Genomic DNA, 7,213 nt, shown 5'->3' on the forward strand with positions numbered 1-7,213 from the left:
ATTTCTTTCTCAGTGGATGTTGGATAGTACATGGTTTCTTTAAAAATATATATAAAAAGATAGAAACTTCAAAAATACAAAAGGCGTCTCATCTAAACCACCTCATAATAGCAAAGAAAAATATGCATGGTCAAGAAAGATGGTTTTCAAACTGTAGTCTGTTGAGCTTCATTATTGTTTTGGAGCTTACCGAATAAAAATCTCAATCATCGGTTAACTCCTTGTTTTATGTCACCAAGAAAAATTACACAGACTTGCTATGGATGAAGAGAAACAGGGTTTAAAATTCGATTGAACTGGTTTCAGAACTAATTCCCAACGTTCTTTCAATGTTAATGCAATAAAGCAAATACCTATTTTGCATGAGCACAATGTAACAAGTAAATCACACAAGAACAAGAGGTCGTCTGTTGCTTGGAGAATTATTTGTTTGATTCCAAGCCTTTAAACGTAAAACGTCTAAGGGATTGAATTTACTTTGTTCTGGATCTGTGATTTTTTTGTGTGTACAGTGTTCTGTATGTAAGGATGGTGTAAATATGCCTTATACTGTTTTATTATTGCACCAACAACGTTCATCTATTAGTGCTTGTCAGGATTATTTCTGTGAAATGCAAACTTATGGCAGATTGTGAAAACTGATTCAATGGTCTGAAAGTTTCTGTTATGTTAGTTGCTAAAAGTGGAGAAAAATAAAAGAGACTTTAATGTATTTATTAAAAGAACCATCTGGTAGATTTTCTTGGCTATCGTTATCTCCTCTCTTTTTTAAAAATAGAATCAAGCAAATGGTTACTTTTTGCTTAATGTTTTCATAACTACTCTGCTGAAAAAAAAAAACCAAAACAAAAACACGTTTCAAGAGTGGGTGAAAAATATTTAGGGTAGTGCCATTTAATTGGAACCACCGTACAGACTCTCCAAGAGGAAAAGTGTTACGCTAAGAAGCAGCGGGGAATGAACTAAAAAAACTGAGTCGTTTTATTAACAGAGCTGAAAGCAGTTCCAATTTGACAAGTTCACAAAAATCGGCTTAGAAATAGAAGATTTAAAATATCACAGCAGAGTGCACTACATTTACAAATGAAAAGTTTTCTATGAATAGTCAACTCTATATGACAAACGTCTCAGCCCAGATACAGGAAAATCAATACCTTTCTCATTACAACACCACCAAGAAGACGACTGTGGGTCAGCCAGCCATAGCTGGAATGGGTAAGGACCGCTAGAGTTTGCAACAGAGCTGCTGAGTTCTTACGGACTTGAAATTATTACTGTGCGCGCACACACAAACATACACGTGCACGTTTAGAAGGGTTCATCCCCATACGTATTCTGTAGCAGGAACTGTACAATTGTGTCAGAAGAGATGTTTTTCATCTGATGGTAATTTTAACTGTTTAGCTAAAGTAAAGAGGACTTCTTGTGTTGTAATTTCCAGGGTTATTCCTAAGCCCTGTATTACTTTTCGGTCTTCTAACAGGCCACTTTAAAAAAAGACTGCATACTTCTGATAGCAGCTCAACGACTTCATTCACTTTTTTTGTTTTAACCTATTTAAAGATAGTTACTCTCCCACTCAGTTGATCAGTTGGCCCCAACATTTCATCTTTTGACAACATTTTTTATAACTTGAAAGAGTATATCTGGGCTAAGTCTAGTCTGAACTGATGCAGTCCAGTGCGAAATCATTTGGCTTCTCAGCTCTGCCCTTATGTTCCTTGCTTGCTTCTTTCTCTGATGTCCAAAAGACCCATTCCTTCTTTTGAAAGTTTCTTGCTTCTTAGACAGGTTTAGCATTTGCTTTCTCTCTCTTTTTTTAATATTTGGCTTCCTAGTCTTTTGATGAAATTTCCAACTATTTAAGCATGACTTACTAAACTCCAGTAGATACAATTCTGTTTTTATTTAGTCTAAAGTTAGACTATTATTGAGAGCTTTTAAAAATCTCACACTGAGTTTTCTTCTGGTCTTTTGAATCTATCTTCATTGCACTTCTCACACCTTATGCTGTTTTCTGTTACTTTTTTTAAGGCTAGGTTTCCATCTGGGATGATACCTTTTAGGTTCAGACAGCATCTTGAACCTTCCCATTAAACCTTGCCATTGAGTTTGGAGATTTGTTTTCCCTTCTTAGTTATTCTCAGTACTCCAGGCAGTACCTGCTTGTGGTATGCTTAGGTGTATGTTTGACCTCTCCATCCATTTTCATTTGTCCATATATAGATGGTTTTATAAGCTCTTTAATTTTTTTCTTTTAACATACTACCTAAAATTTCTCAGAGCATTTTTGATTCATTCTTGAGGAGAACAGCATATTATCTTAATACATATCTTAATACATGGGCAGCGTAAGATTTATGATAACTTTAACTGCTTTCCACGTGTTCACGAGGCGCGTGACTGATGTGGCAGATAAACTACATTGCTGTAACTTAGCAACCACACAGGCATCTTAAGATGAAGTGCTTTGGGTTTGGAATTGCACAGTGTACACTGTCCTCCTTCTTTCAGAGTGAAAAATTGGGATGTGTTATAGTCGGAGAGAGAGTGGGAGAAAACAACGGCTCCTGTGAATCCTTCGGTCATATTCTCTAATTCCCATCTCACTTTTCATCCAGTTCACCCACTTGCAGCTCCAACCCTATCTATATGGTTATTAATCTACAGTTTTCAGATTCCAGCCTGTAATTAGGGAGAAAGTAAGCTGAGACATTTGGTGGAACAGAGGAGCTTGTGGGTGGTTAGATGGCTAAGGTTGGTAGGAAATTCCCAGGTGTTGCAAGAGAATTGTGTATTAGAAGCACATGGGGGGGTTTATGCTTCCCTTTGTCTTCTGTTTTTCTTACTTTTCTATCATAGCTGCTTTTTCTTTTTCCACTTCAGTCTTCTTTTTCTCTTCTTTCCAGCTATTCACTTTGTTACACACAGGAATAGTCTACCGTGGGAATCTGTGGCTTTTACTGGACTTCAGTGGAGGTGGTCAGTACATTAAAATTCCACTCCGTATGAAGTTTATGATTTTAAAACATAATGTTTTCCTGGAAAGGAAAGAAGGATCAAAATACTGACATTTGTCAATCCTAAATTAAAAAAAGAATGTAAATAATAAATAAAGTTTGTATTTTTCTTTCAATATTTCGATTATGATTTTTATATTAATTTCAAGTTTTATAGGGTTATGTTTTACAGTTATGACATATTTAGTTTACTGTCATTAAAGACCAAGTAATTTGTAGTCAGCAGTCGCTACTGTAAATCGTAATTGATAATTGCTTTGATAATTTTTTTTTTTTTTTTAAAAGAAGATAAAATGCAAAGAAGTAATATAACATGTAAATAAAGCATATTTCTGGAAGGAAAGTAATTCTTATTAAATTGAATTATTTCTTTTTCAGAATTTTCTTCTAAATCAACACAATCCCTTAAATCATGGTAGTATTGGGAACTCAGCATGGAATACATATCCCTTTATGTTTTTCAGCTGAGTTTAATTCTTGATTTTTAACATGTTCAGCAATATAGAATGCTATGTTTAAAGATTTGGAGCTGATAAAAATAAAACAAATCTTCCTTTGCAAGCAGTCTCCTAGTTAAGCTAATATTTCACAAGAGTAACATATCAGAATCTGCTGCAAAAATACTGTTATCATTGGCCATGTTTATTCACTATAAAAGTTAATTTTAAGACCTCATAATGGATGTTATGTGCACCAATTTTTATATACTTTATTGTTCTAACGGAACAGATGGGGAATAGAGATACAGTTTTGCCATACAATGATGTTTACACCTTTAAAATGTGTGAATACAGATCAGAATTACACGGTGGAATAGTTAGTCTATTGCTGAAGGAATACTTCTGAGCTCTTCTTCCACTAACAAAAATTTACAAGTCTTAGAATAATTGAAATTAATTCTGAAATACAATTTTAGAATTCACTTTGATTCACTTTGAACAACTTTTAAAAAATGCTACATTGTATAAAAAGCATCATTTTGTGGCCTTCTTTAAAAAAAAAAGTGCTTATGCAAAATCATTTGACTTGCTAATGCTGTCTTTGTTCAAGTAATGATATTCAAAAATATATTTCCTACTGGAGGTGGAAAACCCAATTTAGTACACTTGGTAACGAGAGGGCAATGCTGGCTTCCCTCTATGAGTGACTCATGTCCTGAACCAAGCTCTCCGGGATGCTCAGAAATTCTGAAGAAACCTTTAGCTTTTTGCAGGATCACACAACTGGTGTGGCTCACCATAAAAATAGCATTCACACATTACTTCAGCTTATATATTGCAGGCCGTCAAGTAGTTTCTTCTTTTCCAGGATCTGTTATCTAGAAGTAATCTTCAACCTGTTTCATATTTTCCGCTCTACCCCTCTCTTTTCCGTTGTTACTCTGGACATTCATACAATCACTTTTATTTAAGAGCTTAGCTGTTCCTTGCTTGAAGACACGTATCCAAATTTAGAAGGGACTACCATAGTCTTCACACTGGAAAATGATGGGGGAAGCTGGGCACACTGGGAAGGTTGCTGGTTTGAATAACCTTCAGCACTGCTGGCAAGAAGATGCCATAAAGCACAAGCTGGAAGTCAAAGTCAGGTCACCCTGCAGCTCATGCTCTCTTTCAGACTGTCAGGCATCCAATACCTCTGGCGCTGTCCAGTCATCCAGTGAAGCGAGCCACAAAGACATTATTCACCAATAAATGAGGCGCTGATGCTGTCAGCATCCACTTTGCCATCCACACTTGCTGTGTGTTGGTACTGCAGCTAAATCGGTCATCCCAGTTCAGATAGGGTGACGCTGGGCTGCACGAGGCTGGCGCAGGTAAGAGCTGCAAGAGCTACTACTCACGCAGCGTGCCCCTTCATGGAGATAGACTACTTATTGCAGGCTGCTGTAGTGGATACCCGCCTCACAGAGGTACACCCTGCACCACTGTATCTGAATTGGGACTGTTGTTTTATTCTGCTGGATTATCACTGTTTGCACAGAAAACTGTGGGACCGTGGGACCAAATCATGGTATCCTTACATGTAGCTCCACAGCAGAAGATGGCGATCTCTGCTGCTTTAGCACACTGCTCCTTCTTTGAAACTGGGCTCGTGACAGTGTGAAATGGCGTGCTGAGAAACCAGAGTACCAGTGGTGCCCAGAAGAGAAACTCAGCACCGACTGTGCTCCCATCTGTTTGGAGCCTGGCACCCTGGCACTCCCCAGCTGCAGGCATTAGATCGTGTAAGACACTTTGGGGAAAAGCACAAATGGAGTCAGTGCAGTTAGTGATGACTATAAGAGAATAAGTATTTGGAAATTTTCTCCTCCCCTAAGGATTCTTCCTCTTCTTGCTGGGCCATCTCTTCTCCTCAGATAATAAGAAAGGAAAAGGGATTGTGAAAAACAATAATAGACCAGATGCAGGTAGTGGGAATTTCTGTGTCTCTGTGTTGCATTGCCTTTTAAAATTCCTATATTTCTTCACAATGTTACTTTATGCTCCTTTATATACAGTAAAAGGGAATGTAGAAATAGCTTGATGGGATTAGTTCTGAGATCCTACATTGCAAAATCTTTCATACACATATTAGATGAAGTTCTAGTATTGAGCATGTTAAGTGTTTCAATTACAATGCAGTGTAATTTTTAGCAAGAAGTCACCCCAGAACAGACGAGTACCAGTAACAAGAAGCAAATTAAATTAACATAAAAGGAAGGGAGATCACAAATAGGCAATAATCTTTCCAGATTCCAAAGTGACATTTAATGCTGAAATACTATCACTTTATCTACTGTCTGCTTCACATGCATGCAATTAATTAATTTAATATTGATCAATTCATAATGTGCCCAAAGCTTAGATTCCTCATGATAAATTTCTGAAAGATTGTTTTCTTCATAAATGTATACTGTACATAGTAAATGTGAATTTTGACAGCGGGCAACACCTGATGGAATATTTCTCATCCCTACTAGATTGCTAGTCTGGCCTAGGATGAAGTGTGGAAACCATCAATCAATGACCCTAAAAAGCTTTTTTTCTGTTTCTCTTCCTATTTAGATGAATTGTGTGTTTCACGTGGTGTCATTTTTCTGTCGAAGGAAGCATCAGATTCAATGCAGCACAAAACAGTCAGACACTTTGGCCGTGAATTGTTCTGATTTATACCTACCCTTAACATTAGTAAGCTTCTGACATCAGCAGTTGAGGTGACTGCTGAGTGACTGAACACCAGCCGTACAGTCGAGAAATGAGCTTAAAGAAGGTAGGGTTAAAAATAGGCCTCCGTGCCACTGTGGATTTGGAGGCATCCCAAAGCCCCAGCCCCTCCAGGACACGGCATGTGGTGCTTCCATCTCCGGACAGGGAGGGACAGGAACCCCTTGCGTACCCTTCTCCCAGGGAAAGCTCGGTTTCCCCAAGCCCAGTCTTTGGGAAAAAACAGTTGCTCTTTCACAGGTTTTATGATGCTAGTCCAGAATGTCCTTGTGGAAAAATTAAGCAGTGCCTTCTTGGCCCCTGAAGAGAAAGTAGGCTTCGCTTCTATTTTTGTGACTTCAGTCACTAAATTTATGTGAATAATTACCTGTAATTTCCCTGACAAGTATCTCCACTGATACGGGGTGCAGGTCTGTCTTTTCAAACATGTCTTGTTACTGTCCTTGAACCTCTTACAACTGTTCAATACTCTTTTGGGAAAGAGGCACCCACAGATGCACATATTCTAGTTTTGGTCAGTAATGGAAGGACAGAGGTAGAAAAAAAGTTATTCCCTTCCTGCACTGTGATGGGATGTTTCCATATGTAGAATTCATTACTGTATGGTCTTTTATTACTGCCTCCTTACATTGCAAACTTATCTCTGGTCTGAATCACTTTTTTTGACTTTTTTTTTTTTTTTAACATCTCTTTCTCCTGCTTACTTCAGCCCTCTGGAAATACACAGCACAGATTTTCAACTATTTCTAACCAGACCACTTTCTTCAAAAAACATTTTACCTTTCTCTATGTTTCTAATTATTCATGAGTCTTTCTTTTTTTTTTAAACCGAATTTCATGAACATCCCACTTACTTTATCTTACATAATTAGAGAAGATGGCAAATAAAACCTGTGCGAGAGATTTTGAAAGGCACACAGGTGAGAGACCCCCCAATTCCCTGTGGCATTTACTGAGACTTGGTGTATTGGGTTTGCTTGGCAAGGT

Source organism: Fulmarus glacialis, unplaced genomic scaffold (genome assembly GCF_000690835.1).
Source record: "Fulmarus glacialis isolate BGI_N327 unplaced genomic scaffold, ASM69083v1 scaffold6371, whole genome shotgun sequence".
Classification (NCBI taxonomy): domain Eukaryota; kingdom Metazoa; phylum Chordata; class Aves; order Procellariiformes; family Procellariidae; genus Fulmarus; species Fulmarus glacialis.